Source organism: Plecotus auritus (assembly GCF_963455305.1).
Source record: "Plecotus auritus genome assembly, chromosome: 3".
Lineage (NCBI taxonomy): Eukaryota > Metazoa > Chordata > Mammalia > Chiroptera > Vespertilionidae > Plecotus > Plecotus auritus.
The window spans coordinates 59,809,322-59,828,438 of record NC_137772.1 but is presented as its reverse complement, the minus strand read 5'-3'; the positions used below and the strand labels follow the sequence as shown (position 1 = coordinate 59,828,438).

General features: G+C 41.4%; 1 pseudogene across 1 annotated transcript in view; it reads right to left on the bottom strand.

Moving 5' to 3' along the window:
* Positions 1 to 264: 264 nt before the first annotated feature.
* Positions 265 to 19,117, bottom strand: part of LOC308244052 (ras-related C3 botulinum toxin substrate 1-like) — a 58,570-nt pseudogene continuing 39,717 nt past the window's right edge. The window contains exon 2 of the transcript in view: positions 265 to 838. The product of the transcript in view is annotated as a ras-related C3 botulinum toxin substrate 1-like (transcript). The remainder of the gene's footprint in view (positions 839 to 19,117) is intronic.

The following is a 19,117-nucleotide window of genomic DNA, read 5'->3' as shown; positions in this document are numbered from 1 at the left end:
ATTTTTGGAGAGCACTGTTCAAATCACTATAACCAAAGTAAATCTTTTTCTTTCTTTTTTCAGTTTATGACTAGATTTTAATAGAATGTGAAAGTTTGACCTCTTACACTTTGAACAAATAAAACCTAAAAGTTACTTGATTGGTTCAAAATGGCTTTATAGAAAACCTAATCTGTAACAACATAGCATTGAGTGCAAAGGCTCTACCTTTTTTGAGCAAAGTGCACAAGGGGACAGGGCAGCAGGGGGGAGGGGCCCAGACGTTTACAACAGCAGGCATTTTCTCTTCCTCCTCTTGGCGGGAGGTGGGCAGAGAACAGCTGGAACAGCCTCATCGAACACTGTCTTGAGGCCTCGCAGTGTGAGAGCAGAGCACTCCAGGTACTTTATAGCACCCATCTCCTTAGCCATGGCTAAGCCCTGCGAGTAGGTGATGGGTGTCAACTTCTCCTCCTTCAGTTTCTCATTTGTGTCTTTCACACCCCTACGATCAGGCGTAGTCCCCACCAGGATGATGGGAGTGTTGGCACAATGGTATCACACTTCAGGACACCACCTTGTAGGAATGTTTTCAAATGACACAGGATTCACAAGAGAAAAGCAAATTAAAAATACATCTGTCTGTGGGTAAAATAGGGGACGTACTCTGTCATAATCTTCTTGTCCAGCAATATCCCATAAGCGCAAATACACGGGTTTTCTATCTACCATAACATTGGCAGAACAGTTGTCAAAGGCGGTGGGGATCTATTCTCCAAGAATATAACCAGGAAATGCATTGGTTGTATAATTGATCAGTAGGCAAGTGTTACCTACAGCTGTCTCCCACCACCACACACTCCCCCCCCCCATTTTAAAATTATATTTATTTATTTTAAATACATTTTTTGTTGATTTCAGAGAGGAAGGGAGAGGGGGAGAAAGATAGAAACATCATTGATTGACTGTCTCCTGCATACCGCACACTGAGGATCAAGCCTGCAACCCAGGCATGTGCCCTGACCGGGAAGTGAACCGTGCTGTCCTGGTTCATAGGTTGATGCTCAACCACTGAGTTATGCCAGCCGGGCCCACCACCACACACTTGATGGCCTGCATCTGGGCTGCTCGTCGGCTGCAGCGCAGGCAGCGGGCACTGAGGTGAGAAGCAGTAGGCTCTGGTGCCCGGGCAGTTGCCACCAAAGTAACTCTTAAAACCATAAGCTTTATGATGGCAGGAATTATGTTTGTCTTATTCACTGCAGACATATTTAAGGCATCTAACGTTGGTTGAATAATAAATGAATAAAATTGAAATAGGGTCCAAATGGTAGGTGTGCAGTACGTGTTGCCAGCTACAATCAAATTAAGATGTTCGGGTGCTTGTTCTTTATGTGTTTTCAATGCATTTATGTAAGGTTTTATGCTTTATTGGGCTGATGGAAATTCAATCTATCAGCTAAAGGTGAATTACTTTGTGGTCTTCTTTAAAAATTTATCTTTATATCATATATTTATTTCTCTACTTATTTTTTTTAATCCTCACCCAAGGATATGTTTTTATACGTTTTTAGAGAGAGAGGAAGAGAGAGAGAGAGAGAGAGAGAGAGAGAGAGAGAGAGAGAGGGAGAGAGAAACATTGATGTGAGAGAGAAACACCAATCAGTTGCCCCCATTAAGCGTCCCCATCAGGGATTGAACTGCACCTTGATATGTGCCCAGACCAGGATCAAACCTGCAACCTTTTGGTGTACAGGACGACACTCCAACCAGATGAACCACCTGGAGAGGGCTATTTCCTTACATTCTGTCTTCTTATTTCTCTTTCCTTTGTTTTCTCCTATTTTGTGTTGTAGTACTACCACCAGTTACAAGTCTGATTTCTTCTCAGTTCTTTTTTCTTTCTGTGTTTTTTTAATTTTCCCAGCTTCTTATAATCAGGCTTTTAAAAGGTATGGGTCTGGATTATAAATATATATACAGTATTTTAATAAATATATATTTTAATAAGACTTAGATGAAAGGGATCCCAAGCATTTAGGTAGATCTGAATCTGAAAAAAATAAAGAATGAAACTTAATGATTTTATATTGAGTTTCCCTGAAGAAAGGAGAAGCAACTATTTTGCATTTGAAAGTAGTCATAAGAGGAAAAGAATTCCATGTTTTCCATTATACAATCTCTTAAGGTATTGCTGTCTGCATGTCTTTTAACTATTAACCTAGGACATAATGAGGGAGGCAACATTATATGTAATAAGCTGCTAGCCACCCAACTAAGAAATCCTTTCTCACGCCATTTCCTGCAGAGTGAGATTGTACGGATGCCTGCGAATATCTAAACTTGCTGCAGTGTTTAAACATTCCTATTACCTTTCTGAGCCTTAGATGTAGTTCTTTGATTTGTTCTTTCTCAAGCTCCTTAAAGCTTCTTCTATGCCAGTTTGGATAGTATTTAGGGAATCTTGATGAATATGCTCATTATCTAATACAAAGTGACATAAAACACTCCTGCCATGAACTCTGCCACATAACCATACCCTGCTGAACTCCCGCAATTCATTCAGTGCTAGATTAATAGCATTTATGTTATTCATGGATCTCAGTTGACCTTGATCTGCTAGAAACTCCCTCCTTTTTATCTCTGTTCCATACTGGGAAGGTTTTGTCCTACATTAACAATAGTTCTTTTGTACATCAAAGTACACCCCCCCCCAACATCCCAAGTTTTAATTTTCCTTGCATGCATAATATGTATCTCTCTTCTGTTCAATGTCTGTTATTTCTTACTTATGTTTAATTGATAGATAATAGAAATTTCTATTTGTTTTGCAAAAGAAAAGTACTTAAAAATTAACCTTTTAGAATGTGATTTTTAAAAAAGCAGCTTTATGAGTGAAAAAAGTTCAAAGAACTGATTTTTTTTTTCCTTTTTTTAAAATGTAGGAAATATAGATTAAGTAGAGATCTAATCTCCTGTACCTCCATTTGTCTAGTAGCTTTCAAATAATAGTATTTATTTGTCTTGGAAAATATAAGAGTTTTAACTATACTGAAATGCCCCTATATATATTTAAATATATGTACATATGTATATTCAATCTGTACGTGTAATGATACAGACATTGAATGAAGGTTTGTGGGCAAAAATTGAGAGTTTAATTCAGTAGGTCAATTTTTCCATTTCTTTTAGGAAACTTCTTTGCAAAGCACTTACCAAAAGCCAAACAAATAAGTAAAACAGAAAACAAAATCTAAAAACAAAATCCTCATAACCAGGAATTACTCTGTAATGTGAATCTTCCCTCCTCTCCATAAAACATGTAATTATAAAGTAACCCCTTCAATTAGTTTGTTGTTGTTTTTGTAATCAGTGACTACTTATCTGGTATTTAGTAGTTCTGTGTAAAACATTTGCATTTCAGTTCTCTAGCAATTACTCTAGTAGCAGCAGTAGGTGGATAAAATCTTTTAAAACCTTTAAAATTCAGCATTTTCTAACAGCCTCTTATTTTCACTTGAGGATTCAAATATTTATTTGATGTATTTCTAGTTCTGGTATATTACTTCTCTGTGAGGAGGTATCCCATAACTATTTATGATAGCAAAGTGAGAATTACTTACTTTACTTAACAACAACAACAACAACAACAATATCCAAATTCTCAAATTTTAGTGAGAATAAATAGCACCTGGGCAGCTTTTTAAAAATGCAGATTCCTGGGAACCACCTGAAGAAATGCTGTCTTAACTTAGTAGATCTGGGGGCAAGGACCCAAGCCTATGTTTTTTTTTTTTTTTAATATATTTTTTATTTCAGGAGGAAGGGAGAGGGAGGTAGAGATAGAAACATCCATGATGAGAGAGAATCATGGATCGGCTGCCTCCTGCACGCCCTGCACTGGGGATCGAGCCAGCAACCCGTGCATGTGCCCTTGACCGGAATCGAACCCGGGACCCCTCAGTCCACAGGCTGACGCTCTACCCACTGAGCCACACCAGCCAGGGCAAGCCTGTGTTTTAATGCCAGTGTACTTGGCTACAGATTAACTTTGAGAAACATTGTTCTAAACTATTATGGAGCAAAGAACTTAGTTCTATTGCTGGGGACGCTATGGAGTCTGAAGGTTTGAAGAACACAGTGGAAATGTATTCTGTAATGCTTATGTTGCCCCTGGACATACAACAAAGATGCATAAGACACATAAACTAGGGAGAAGAAACACATCTCAGGTTTGGCTTTCAATACCTTGCCAAAAGCAGAAAGGGGAAACCTTTACAGAAGTTGATGTAGAAGGTAATATGGAATGAGGAATGTTGTTGGAGGTGAAGGTGGCAGGACATTTTCCTCTTTACATCTACTGGGCTTATTTAAAACGAGCTATTAAAATAATCATGAAAAACAATAGGACAGGCTAAAACTGCTCCTTGAGAATAAAATTATTCACCAACTCCTCTATACTTGTTTTTGTTTTCTAAGTCTTACCATAGTTGTGCCATAAGGATATTTTGGAAATGAAGAGATTCAAATCATTAGTTTTTAACTCCTTCAAGATATGTTGCTCATTTCCCCTGATTAATAGTTGTGGGCTATTCACAGTCCAAATTAACATAATTAGTGTAGAGCCTACTTTAAAACGAGATGATATAGTTAATTGTTTATTTTAAATCTATATTTGACTTCAGTAATTACATGAGATAGTATATATGAAAGTGCCTGGCACAGAATCTGACATATGCTAAGTATTTAGATCCAGTTGCCTACTTAGCATCTCCCCTCAGATAACTTACAATGCGCGCAAACTCAATATAAGCCAAACTGAACCATCTTTTCTGCCTGCTCTCCAAATGTTCCCTAGGCTACCAGTTACTCAAACCAGAGCCTTTGTTTCATCCTTTTTTTTAAATTTAATAAATCTTTATTGTTCAGATTATTACAATTGTTTCTCCTTTTTCCCCCCATAGCTCCTCTCCACCCGGTTCCCACCCCACCCTTTGCCCTTACCTCCCCCCACACTGTCCTCATCCATAGGTGTATGATTTTTGTCCAGTCTCTTCCTGCACCCCCCACACCCTTTTCCCCCTGAGAATTATCAGTCCACTCCCTTTCTATGCCCTTGATTCTATTATATTCACCAGTTTATTCTGTTCTTCTTAAAGAATACCTTTCAGCATTTCATATAATACTGATTTGGTGGTGATGAACTCCTTTAGCTTTTTCTTATCTGTGAAGCTCTTTATCTGACCTTCCATTCTGAATAATAGCTTTGCTGGGTAGAGTAGTCTTGGTTGTAGGTTCTTGCTATTCATCTCTTTGACTATTTCTTGCCACTCCCGTCTGGCCTGCATAGTTTCTGTTGAGAAATCAGCTGACAATTGTATGGGTGCTCCCTTGTAGGTAATTAACTGTTTTTCTCTTGCTGCTTTTAATATTCTCTCTTTGTCTTTTGCTCTTGGCATTTTAATTATGATGTGTCTTGGTGTGGTCCTCTTTGGATTCCTTTTGTTTGGGGTTCTGTGTGCTTCCTGGATTGTAAGTCTATTTCTTTCACCAGCTGGGGGAAGTTTTCTGTCATTATTTCTTCCAATAGGTTTTCAGTATCTTGCTCTCTCAGTTTTTCTGGCACCCCCATAATTCTGATGTTGGTACGCTTGAAGTTGTCCCAGAGGCTTCTTACACTATCTTCAACTTTTTGGATTCTTTTTTATTTTTTTTTTTGCTTTTCCGGTTGAGTGTTTTTTGCTTCTTTGTATTTCAAATCTTTGACTTGATTCTTGCGTTCCTCTAGTCTGCTGTTGGGCCTCTGTATATTTTTTATTTCAGTCAGTGTATGTTTAATTTCTAGTTGGTCCTTTTTCATATCTTCGAGGGTCTCATTATATTTATCGGCCTTTTCTAGGATATTCTTGAAAAGCCTTATAACCATGGTTTTGAATTCTATATCCAGTCTTTTGTTTTCCTCCATTTCTTTCGTTTGTGATCTGTTTCTTCGTCTCCCCATTTTTCACTGCTTTCCTGAGTTGGTAGGGTGGCTTTGTGTGCTAGGTTTCCTATATGGCTCAGTGGGTTGGCCTCACCAGTTAACCCGAGGTGGACACTCTTGGTGCACCCCTTTGTGGACTATGTGGACAGCCTTGTTGTACTTAAGTCTTGATTGTTTTTGGTATCACTGGAAGGAATTGACCTGCAGGCCAATTGGCTGTGAGGATCAGCTGTGTCTACACTGGGAGAAGTTCGGTGCTGGAGACAGTCTTATAGGATTAGCCTTGCCAAATTGCAAAAGCCTCTGTGCTCAGCTTGGAAGGGGTGGAGTCTCAGGGCAGAGCAGACAGTCTTGGCTTCCCATCAGCCCTGCCCTTGTGCGAGTCTCCAGACCTCTGCCTTCTGCGACTCCCCTGAGTTTCTGCCTGACAGTCCAGATTCCCCCTGTAAGAGCGTGGGTCCCCAAGGGCTCACCCGGAACTGGGGTTCAGTGCAGTCGGAACTAGGGTTCAGTGCAGTCAGGAGCTTCCAACTCCCTTCCACTAGGGAATGCCTGTGGCAACCTCCGCATTCAGTTTTCTCTGCGCGCACTCACGCCTCCAGACCCCTGCCGCCGCGGCTCCCCTGAGTCTCCGAGTCTCCATGTGCCTTTCTCTCTACCTGACAGTCCAAACTCCCCCTGTATGAGCCTGGGTCCACAGGGTTTCGCCCAGAACTGAGGTTCAGTGCAGTCGGAACTGGGGTTCAGTGCAGTTGGGGGCTTCCTTCCCCCTTCCGCCAGAGAAAGCCAGCCAGGCACTCCGCTGCCTTTCCTCTCTGCGCGCACGTGTCTCCGTACCTCAGCTCTTTGCCGCGCCTTCTCCGTGAGCTTTCCTCTTTCCTTCTAGTTGTAGAATTTCCACTCAGCCAGCTTTCCTGTGGTTCTGGATGGTGTCCATTCTGTCTTTTAGTTTTAGTTTTGAAATTGTTGTGCAGGGCAGCAGTTTAGGTGCTTACCTATGCCGCCATCTTGGTTTCTCTCTTTGTTTCATCCTTGATGTCCTATGTCCTTCTCCCCTCCAAGTCTTATTTAACTTTCTCCATATCTCTTAAATTATCCATATCATTCACTCATTGTTCAGTGAATCAAACAGTGATGATCTGTCTGAAGCTTCTAGGCAGGTAATGTGTGATCACCCTCAGATCCAAAGAGATTATTAGCACATACAAAGCAGATAGTATCAGTGTGCAAGGAGAAGGGGTGTGTGTGTGTGTGTGTGTGTGTGTGTGTGTGTGTGTGTGGAGAACACAAAAGGACCTTTAAGCCATGTTAAGAATTTTTGAAATTGTATCCTAAGAAAAATGAGAAAAGTTTCAAGAGTTTCAAGCATGGAAGTGACATGATCAGATTTGAGGTTTGCCAAGATTGCTTCTTTCCATTTCTCTGATCCCATTTGTCACAACACAAGACCAGGTTACAAGCATCTCTCCTCTGGAGTATTACACCTGGTCTCCTGGCCTTGTTCCTTCTCCCCTTAAACACATGCTCTGCATTGCAAATAAACAATAAAGCAATACACACAAATAAAAATCATAGAAATCTGATTATATCACTCTCCTATTTCAAATCTTTTAATGATTTCCTAATGCCCTCAGGATAAAATCCAAATTCCTTGACAAGGATTCAATGGCTTACAGCTAATGGTTTTCTTTCCAGCCTCTTCTCTCGCCACTTTCCCTCTCACACACTCTGGGTACACTGACTTCTTTTCTGTATTCTAATGAACATCGTATCCCTCACTCCAACCTTACTCCTCTCCATGCCTGGGCACCAACCCTGCCCAGCTCCATTTGGGGTGGCAAATTCTTTAAGCTCCACTTTTCTAACTCTCGACTATGTGAAGTTCCCTGCTAATGATTGCCATCTTTTTCAATTGTAAAATTTATGACATGTTTTCCCGTCAGACTTAAGCTCCACCCTGTCTGTCCTGATCAGTGAATACTTCAATCATAGATCCTTGAACAGTACCTGCCACATGGCAGGCTCTCAAGAGACCTAATAGGATTTCTTTTTAAAAAAATATACTAGAGGCCCAGTGCACAAAATTTGTGCACAGGGCGGGGGGTTCCTCAGCCTGGCCTGCACCCTCTCACAATCTGGGACCCCTCGGGGGATGTCCAACTGACAATTTAGGCCTAAACTGGCAGTCGGACATCCCTCTCACATTCTGGGACCACTGGCTCCTAACCACTCACCTGCCTGCCTGCCTGATTGCCCCTAACCCCTCTGCCTGCCTGTCTGATTACCCCTAACCACCTCTTCCTGCCTGCCTGATCACCCTAACCGCTCACCTGCCTGCCTGATCGCCCTTAACTGTCTTTGCCTTGGCCCCCAATGCTGCAGCTTCATCAGGAAAGTCATCCGGAAGGATGTCTGGAAGGATGTCTAGAAGATCGTTTGGCTGTCTGGTCTAATTAGCATATTACACTTTTATAATTATAGACTAGAGGCCCAGTGCACAAAATTCGTGCACTGGGGGGGGGGGGTGTCCCTCAGCCCAGCCTGCACCCTCTCCAATCTGGGACCCCTTGGGGGATGTCTAACTGCTGGTTTAGGCCCAATCCCTCACAATCTGGGACTGCTGGCTCCTAACCGCTCGCCTGCCTGCCTGCCTAATTGCCCCTAACTGCTTCTGCCTGCCAGCCTGATGACCCCCTAACCGCTCCCTGCTGGCCTGATTAACACCTAACTGCTCCCCTGCCAGCCCTATCGCCCCCAACTGCCCTCCCCTGTTGGCCTGGTCACCCCTAACTGCCCTCCGCTGCTGGCCTGGTCGCCCCTAACTGTCCTCCCCTGCAGGCCTGGTCCCCCCCAACTGCCCTCCCCTGCAGGCCTGATTGCCCTCCCTTTCAGGCCTGGTCCCTCTCAACTGCCCTCCCCTGCTGGCCATCTTGTGGTGGCCATCTTGTGTCTAAATGGGGGTGGCCATCTTTGACCACATGGGGGCAGCCATCTTGTGTGTTGGAGTGATGGTCAATTTGCATATTACCTCTTTATTACATAGGATTTTTATTTATTTATTTATTTATTTATTTATTTATTTATTTATTTATATTTTTTTTAATATATATTTTATTGATTTTTTACAGAGAGGAAGGGAGAGGGATAGAGAGTTAGAAACATCGATGAGAGAGAAACATCGATCAGCTGCCTCCTGCACACTCCCTACTGGGGATGTGCCCGCAACCAAGGTACATGCCCTTGACCGGAATTGAACCTGGGACCTTTCAGTCTGCAGGCCGACGCTTTATCTACTTGAGCCAAACCGGTTAGGGCAACATAAGATTTTTATTGATTTCAGAGAGGAAGAGAGAGGGAGAGATAGAAACATCAATGATGAGAGAGAATCATTGTAGCTGCCTCCTGCACACCCTCCACTGGGGATTGAGCCTGCAACCTGGGCATCTGCCCTGACTAGAATTGAACTGTGACCTTCTGGTTCATAGGTTGACACTTAAGCACTGAGCCACACTGGCCAGGCTCTTAGAATTTCAATACACACCTGCCAAATAAATAAATAAGCAGTACCTATTATCTTTCTTTTTCTTGCCTTTTATATAGTGTCCTTCTAAAGAGTTCATTGGGAAAAGGAATTTATAATAATAAAAGGGTAATGTGCTAATTAGACCGAATGTCCTTCTGGGCGTCATTCCAGATGGGATGTCCTTCCGGACAAAGCTGGGGTGAAGCAAAGCTGCCCGGGTCCTGGGTGCAGGAGGGAAGCCCGTGCCGGCAGCCAGGGGAAGTAAGGCCTACCCTTGCACGAATTTTTGTGCATTGGGCCTCTAGTATCTCAATAATGATGTATCTGCTTTGAATTTTGATGATATATGCTAGTTCTATTACAGTGTTGAAGAGAAAGTTAACCAAGTTAAATTTTAGATAGGGATGTGGGATCTGATGGATTAGGCAAAGAAAGAAAGACTTAAGGGAAATTACTTCTATTCTGAATGAGGGATGCTAAATTTGGATATTGTCAATTGCTCTCCATGAAGGTTGGACTCATTTTCATGCCCACCAGCAGCAATCTAATTCCTGGGTCAGCAAACTGTTTGAACTTTGGCAATCTGATAATGGTAAAAAATGGAATTTCATTATAGTTTTAATTAGTATTTTAAAATTATTATTTGATTGACGAATTTTTATATTTTCAAGAGACATTTGCATTTACTATATGACTTCACTGTTTCTAAACATTTTATTGTTTTTTTTCTTATTAATATTAAGAAGCTCCAGATATGAGAGAAATTAGACACTTTTGACATAAATTGCAAATATTATTCCCAGTTTGTTTTGGCATTTTGACTTGATTTATGGTATATAGACATATACTTATATACCTATATTTACCATGTACAAATGTTCTCTTGTAATGTCATCAAATTTAAAGTCCTACTTTTTGATTTCTGGATTTTTGTATCAATATTAGAAAGAATTTTCCTGCTCAAAAATTACTTAAATTTTTGTCAGTATTATGTTCTTAATGTTTTATTTTCATGTTTAAATATTTGCTTGAACTGGGATTTCTTTTTTTATTGATTTTTAGAGAGAGAGAAAGGGAGAGGGATAGAGAGATAGATACATCGATGAGAGAGAAACATCATCAATTGGCTGCCTTCTGTATGTCTCCTACTGGGGATCAAGCCTGCAACCCTGGGTATATGCCCTGATGGGGAATTGAACCAGTGATCTCTTGGTTCATGGGTCGATGTTCAACCACTGAGCCACACTGGCTAGGCAAACTGGAACTTCTTTTTTTTTATGAAGTAAGGAATAACTTTTTCCCCCTGAGATGGCTACCCAGTTGTCTCCATATCTTTCCTCAATGGAGAATACTTCTTCTCCATTGATTTGAAGTCTTACTTTATCAAATATTACACTTTACATTTATTTCTATAATTTCTATTTTGTTGATCTATTTGCATGTTTATATGACAGAACCATACTGTCTGTAATACCTGTAGCTTTACAATTGACTTGACATTGAGAAGGGCTAGTCTTCCTGACCACCATTATCATTTCAGAAATTTTGTAGTTTTTGCTGTTTTATTTTTAAATTTTTATTTGTTTTTCCATTTAGTTTATGTGATTAAAAAGTTCCATGTATATGATTATTTGAATGAAGCTAACTTTATAAGCTAACTCAGAAAAATCCTAATTGATATTTGCCTTTCTATCAAAGAGCATGGTGTATTATTCTACTTTTTTTTTTTTTTTTGGTCCAATTTTTGTTTTTAAACTGAAGATGTTTGATTCACTTTTTCAAGACAAATTTATCTTTAGGAAATAGGAAAAAGTATCATTTGAACTTGAATTCTTCTTTATTTTGGTTTTTGGTCTTTAGATTTGGTAAAAATATTCCTTTGAAGTCACTCACCAATTTTGTGACTGACATTATAATTGGAGGTGGCGGGGAGGAAGTTTGTTCTCATAATGTCATGTGAATACTTTGTCTTGAAAGCCTGAGCCGGTGGATGGATCCTAGCGATGCCATCTGCTTTTTGTCCTAAGAGACTTGGCTGGGAAACATAAACTGTAAGTACTAACCAGAGCAGTCCTTGCTGCTTTGCAACAGTGTTCTGTAAGTCCTGCTGGTGTATCATGTGGCTGTTGTTTTCCAAGGATTAATATACCTTGTGGTGGCCTTGGGACTTTGAGAGCAAGGCCAGGTCACCCAGTTCAGGTAATACCACGGCAAGCAGCATATTAACACTTCCTAACCAGCCTCACTCTCATGCCAACATTCAAAAAAGGACGATCTAAACAAATATTTATTTACTTATTTAAATCTTGTCTCACATTCTGCAAATGAAACCTGAACCTTTGGGAAGTCAACTCCCTGGGTAATAAAAACATCCTTATCGATGTGGGGCATGTGCTATAGTCACCGTGTCATTGTTTTGGGAAATACATAGATTTGGCCAAATAGTATTTTCAGTTTGTAAGGAGCCACTGTGCAAATCTTATGAAACAGTTCTGATTTCTCTGCATGCTCCAACTTGCCATGAAGCAAAGAACTCCCTCTCTCAGCTAACCAAACACTCCTGATTCCTCACTGCCTTAAGTTTTAAGAGTGCCTGTTTCTCAGAGATGTACTTCTTTTGATTAAAATTATCTCCTCGCAGCACATATGTCAACACCTCTATTCTAGGGAATAGCATTTTTTTTTTCTGTTTAACTGATTGTACTTTGGGGACAACAGGAAAATTTGAGGTTAGTGGCAAATTAAACTTATTAATTTGTGGAGATATTTAATTTGGGAAAAACGTCCTGAAATGTATTTGCTACATTCGCCTTTCTTGCTGTATGGCTGCCCAGGGTCCAATCAGGGCCCATGGTAACAGTGGAAGTCAACATGAATTTCAGGGTAGATGGAAAGCACTGGTTTCTCTTCATTTACTTGCTGCTTCACAACTTTGGGGAAGTCATGCTCCTATCTGTCCATTAACCTGGCCAGCTCTAAGTGTTTTTGTTGTCATTTGTTTGTTTTGATTTGATTGGTTTTGATTTTGGGTCCTCTCTGAAGAATCAAGTGATTGTTTTGGTGAGTTGGTTCTAAGTCCAAAATAAAATAGAATATGGGCCCTAGCTGGTGTTCTCAGTGGTTAGAGCATTGCCCTACGAGTCAAAGCATTTCAGGTTTGATTCCCAGCCCCGGTTGGGCCTCATGTGGGAGGCAACCAATCAATGTGTCTCTCTTACATTGTTGTTTCTCTCTCTTTCTCTCTTCCCCATCCCTCCCTCCCTCCCTCCCTCTCTCCCTCCCTCCCTCCCTCCCTCCCTTCCACTCTCTCTAAAAATCAACGGAAAAAATCCTTGGGTGAGAATTAACCAAATAATAATAATAATACTAGGATATGGGATAGAAAAGGACTCGAGGATGATAATAACTTTAGCTAGTGTGTGCAGAGAAAGGCAGTGTATTTAAAAGACAGGATGCAGGCCAGTGTGTCTGGAACCTAGAGAACAAAGGTAAGAGGGCTTAGACATAAAGTTAGAGCGGCTGTGGTGTGCAGCTTCTGACATGCTCCTACCTCTTACAAATAACACCCCTGTGTCATCCCCTCCCCTCCTGTGTGGGCTGGACTTAGCGACTCGCTTCTAAAAAATAGCATGTGGCAAACGTGATGGAGTATGTAACCAGAGGGTTACAACTTCTGAGGTTAGGTTGTAAAAAACTGTAACCTCCTTTTTGTTTTCTCTCTTCTCTGCCTCTTTTCAACTTACTCTCTCTGGTGAAGCAAGCTACAATGCTGAGCTACCCTATGGAGAGAGCCATGTAGTAAGGAACTAGGGGTGGCCTTTAGACTACATCACCCGTGAAGAACTGAGGCCCTTGGACCAACAGCCCTCAACAAGCCGAATCCTGCCAACTACCGTGTGAATGAGAGTCAAAGGGGATCCTCCCCAGTCAAGCACTGAGATGACTGTAGGCCCTATCTAACACCTTGAGTGCAGCTTGCAAGAGTCCTGAAGCAGAGGGCCCAGGAAAGCTGCGCTTGGATTCCGTATCTACAGAAACTTTGAGATAATAAATATTGTTTCAAGCCACCGGGTTTTGGGGTAATTTGTTATGGAGCAATAGATAAATAATATGGGTGGGTAGGGCCAGATCATATAATGCCTCGACCCTTTAATACAGTTCCTCATGTTGTGGTGACCCCCAACCATAAAATTATTTTCATTGCTACTTCATAACTGTAATTTTGCTACTGTTAATGAATCCTAATGTAAATATCCGTGTTTTCCAATGGTCTTAGGCAACCCTGCTAGCGGTTCTCAACCTGTGGGTCACGACCCACAGGTTGAGAACCGCTGCTGTAGAGCCTAAGACCATCGGAAAACACAGATATTTACACTGGGAATATTTACATTGAGAGCTGAGTACTTTAATAACAATTATGCAGCCTAGGAGAAGTTAGAGATTTTTGGAATGAGAAAGTTGTTGACTGAATGTGAAGAGTTGAAAAGAAGTTCTGAACTAGAAATGCTAGCACATGAACTCCAAATATTTGTTCTAATATACTTAGAATAAAAATTTCTTCAATGTGATATTGAGATTTTTTTTCCAAACCGTTCTTTAGTTTTTAAAATTTCCTGGCATAGCAGGTGCCATTGTATCTTTTCTAAATATAGTAAGCATTACTTCTGATATGAGTCATGAATTAATAACCAGTAAACTTGGCATAAAAAATATTACCGTTTCTTGAAATTTCAGATGTGATAAGATGAAATTACTAAATTAGTGATAGGAGGGATATGCACTTCATTATGTCACTATTTAAAAAAAGTCTCCTGGCCCTAGCCAGTTTGGTTCAGTGGATAGGGTGTTGACCTGGGAACTGAAGGGTCCCAAGTTCGATTCCGGTCAAGGGCACATTCCCAGGTTGTGGGCTCGATTCCCAGTAGGAGGCATGTGGGAGGCAGCCAACCAATGATTCTCTCTCATCATTGATGTTCCTATCTCTCCCTCTCTCTTCCTCTCTGAAATCAATAAAAATGTATTTAAAAAAATCTGAACCCTTCCCCACTATTTTTGTGTTGAAAATTAATTCATATTATATGTAACTCAACACTTAGAAACACTGATGGGAATCATAGAGCCTGGAAAGAGCTGCTCTTGTTAAAGAGCTGCTTAGGAATCTCTTCCTGTTTGGTACTCCACACCCAGCCCTAAGGCTTAATTGGGTGAATTAGTCACTGCCTAAAAGTGCTCAAATGGGTTGTCCACCGCCAGAAAAAAAGAGTTGACCATATATTAAAATGGTCTCTGGAATTGTGCCAGCCTAAAATATTTTGTCTCCCTCACACCTGCTGCTTGTTGATTTTTGTAGCTTTGTACTTATTGGTTTTAATTTTGGTCTCAGAGTGCAATTTATTTAGAAAATCCCAGGGGGCAGCCTCACTATAGTTTCTAAATAATAGTTTCAGTACTTTCTATAGTATGCATAATTAGCTGGGTATATCTTTTTACTTTCTTTAAGTCATTTTCAGACTGAACTAATAAATTCTCTTTTTCAAGTTCAGTAAATTGAACGTGATATAAGATTTTGAATAATAAATGAATGAGCAAAAGAAATTATCTCCCTTAAAATTCTGATCCTTTTAGACTGGGTTCAATCCCTCCCTTCATTACAAATTAGAAGTTCACATACTTGTTCAGGAATATTTCCCTCCCAGTCTGAAGTATAGTTGACCAAAGATGTATGCTACCTAAATGTGCATTGATTTCAGAGAGGAAGGGAGAAGAAAAGACAGATAGAAATATCAAAGGTGAGAGAGAATCATTGATTCACTGTCTCCTGCAGGCCCCACACTGGGGTTCAAACCCGCAACCCAGGCATGTGCCCTGACTGGGAATCAAACCTTGACCTCCTGGTTCATAGGTCAATGCTCAACCACTGAGCCACACCAACTGGGCTACATTTTTATTCCTGAACTCATTTGGTATATTATGTTTAGTGGTTAGCTGATCCAATATCTATGCCATTACTGATCCAATATCTATGCCATTTTTTATATTAGAGGAGGAATCACCCCAATAACCAAGAATATAAACACAATAAAAAAAAGGGTTGGGTTTATCACTCTAAAATATATACAGTTAATAAAATTCCAGGAGCTTGTTTAGTTTTTTTGAGGTAAGTGCTAATTTCAAATAACATGATAAAATTGCATTCTATTATGAAAAGAGTAAGGTGTTTGCTTGTGTCAGCCTAGCATCTAAAAGAATGCCTAGCACATAGTAGAGGCTCAGTAGTAATTTATGGGATAATTTGATATGTTTAAATTGAGTTTTGACAGTGAACATTGTTTTGAAAGTGTTTTTTACATTTCATTTTGATGATTTACCTGAATGACTAGGGTTGTATCTGGCCTCGGGGACTTGAGAGAGTAAAATAATGTTGTTAGGTCTGCTCTCACTTTGCTTCTCTCTGCTGGTTGGCCATGCACTTCCTATTTCAAATGCACTTCCTGAAAGCAGTGGAGAGAGCAGGAGATCATAGCCACAGACTGCTTTAAGTTAGTTTCTTCAAAAGGAAGAGGGAGCTCCTCCCTTCAGAGTTCAGAGAAAGATTCCATTGGTCTGGCTTGGGTCACATGCCCATCTTTGGATCAAGCATGATGTGCTAAGCAGAACTGGGTCACATGCCCACCTCTGTGACTAAGGGCATAGGTGACTTCTGTGATAATCAACTGTGATTAGCATTTGGAGTCACGTAGAGTGGGAAGATGGGGGAAAGGGCAACAGTTCCCCCAAAGTAGGATTGTTGTAACCAGGAGAAATGTTGAAAGGAGACTAGGCAGACAAAAGGAAAACACCTTTCCCTGGATCTGAGCTAGATGATGATCTTTCTGCCCTGAGGGTACTCAGTGAAGACCAGAGAAAGGCTTATTTATAAGCTGACAAATAGCAATTCAAAGGGAAGAGTTCTAGGGGAGAAGGTCCACAGTGCATGGCCCAGCGAACACCACTTGGCTTGGGGAAAACTGAAATTTCTTCTCAGAAAGGATGCCATAAAGAGTGAATTGGAGTTGGCAGGGAGGGTGTGCATAGCATGCAATAAATATTTATTGGTGAATAAATAAAAGAATGTTAAAATAGAGTTTGAGACAGTGACCAGCTTGTATAAAGGGATAAGCCAGTGGTCGGCAAACTCATTAGTCAACAGAGTGGCAAAGCGCAGCTCGAGAGCCGCATGTGGATCCCGAGCCACAGTTTGCTGACCACTGGGATAGGCTGTAGATAGCTGTTGTATTTGGGGAATGGTGGGAAAGTCATTGTGTCTGTCCTTGTAAATGAGAGAATTTAGAAGAGAAGGTAGAGGGAAGAGGTGAGTCTTGAAAGCTTAGTAGGTTCAATAAATACTTATTAGTGCCAATATGTGTTAGGAATATATAATAAAAATATATGTAATAATAAATTTAAGACAATTGAACTGAATTTATTTGGTACGTACTAAGGAGTAAAGTGACCAGATTTTAGTTTTAGAAGGGTAATTCTGAGGGCATGTGTAAATGTACCTTACTAAAAAAAGATCAGATGATTATTATTTATTCATTCATCTTTACCATTTATTTATTTCACTTGAACATGTCCACTTCTCTGAGTCTTTTGATTTCATCTCCACTATCATAGTACTTCTGGCATTTTTATTCATCTAGGGAGGGCTATCACTTCTCCAAGCTTCTCTGAGCTATCCTCACCACTATCCTATCTAATAAAGAGGGAATATGCAAATTGACCGTCACACCATCACAAAGATGGCAGCACCCACAGCAGAGGCGGGGTTTCTGTAACACAAGATGTCTGCACCCATAGTGGAGGCCAAGTTCCCATAATGAGCCTTAAAGAGCAATCAGCAGAGACCTGAGGCTGTGAGGTGCTGGGCCGGGGCAGGGGACCTGAGGCTGCGGCCCCTGCCAGGTGGGGCTTGACAGGGGATCTTGGGCTGTGTCCCCTGCCACGGTGCTGGGCCAGGGGACCTCAGGCCGCGCCCCCCACCCTGGGGCCGAGGGACCTGAGGTTGTGCCCCCTGCCCAGAGGGGCTTGATGGGGGATCTCAGGCCCCTTCCCCCACCCACCTGGTGGGGCTTGACAGGGGACCTGAGGATGCGCCCCCCGCCCAGTGGGGCTTGACAAGGGTGGGACTGGCTGGGTCTGGATCTTGCCCAGTGGGGGTGGGGCTGGCTGGGTCTGGGTCTCCCAGATTTTGAGGCACTGTGGGTGGGTGGGAACTTGACTCTGGATCCCACAGCGTGCCCCAGACTCTGACAGGAGGAAGATTTTCATATACATTTTACTAATTTTCTTTCATCTCTGATACTTCTATTATAGAGAAAGGGCAAATAGCAATATTAAAATATTTCCTCTAATTAATCCCCTTTTAATATGCACCAATTTCATGCACAGGGCCACTAGTTAAGGTATAATGTCTTTGCTTTGTCAACAGACCCAATACTTGTTCTGTGGGATAATATTTTGACTTAATTCCAATTATTGGTCTGGTGGCCAAGAGTTGGGAGATGGGATGTTTTGTGTGTAATCTTGTGAGGCAGAAGTCTCTTCATAATTTTTTAGGAAAGGGAGGTTAGTCACTAGCCTTTAACAGGGAGAAATGGGCCACTTCTGCAGGCCCAGAGGGCTCAAAAAATCTGGGGACTCAAGATTTTTTAATGTATCAACTCAGATGTCCTCACCCAATATTTTAGGTTCACTCCTTCTACTTCACAGTCGGGGTCCTGACCTTGGTGTAGCAAATGTGTCGAGGTTGAGAATACAAGCTCTCCTGTAGCTCTGTTACTCTTAAATTAAGTCCTGGGTCTCTCCCAAAATTTTCTTGTTTTTTTGGTTGTAAGAGATGAGGATCTTTTAATATACTATTGCTGGAGGAGGCCCTCAGCTTGAACATTTTTATTTTAATTTGGTGATTAATCACTCTCAGCTGTTTATTGTCTTTTTCCCAAATCATTGATTGATCCCAGCAACATGCATTCAGATGTATTGCATCATCTCATGCACTCCCTTCCACCAGTACACAGGCCCAGATCTGCACTGGTGAAAGTTTTAATAATTGCACTGCTACCTGCGTGAGGACTCTCTGTGCTCCTCTGACCAGTGAGGGGGTCCTTATGGCTGGCAGGCAAGCTGCTCATCCTTCAGAGCCCACGTCAGAGTCCACTTCTTTGGACCACACTACATCCTTGGACAGTAGAATCTGAGACAGAGATTCAGGGTAGGAAGTTTATTGGAGAGTTGGGGAGTTCAGTGGGGAATGAAGGAAGAGGGTTGTGCTTAGGGGGAAATTAAACTACAGTGTGCTCGGCATGGGGGGGGGGCGGGCAATAGGGGATAAGGACACATATGCAATACCTTAATAGAGAAAAAAAAAAAAAAAACACCAAAAAATTACAATACGCTTGCAACAAAGGCCTCAGCCAATTCTATGGCTTTTAACATCTGCAATTAACCAATCATTGGATGAAGGTGAGTGGGGTGGTGAACTTTGGGTGAGAGGATTGTTTCCGATGCAAGGCCATGACTGGAGATAGACACAGCTGAGAACTGTTGGCAATCCACACACCCAATAAATAGAGGGTGAGTGGTTCAGGATC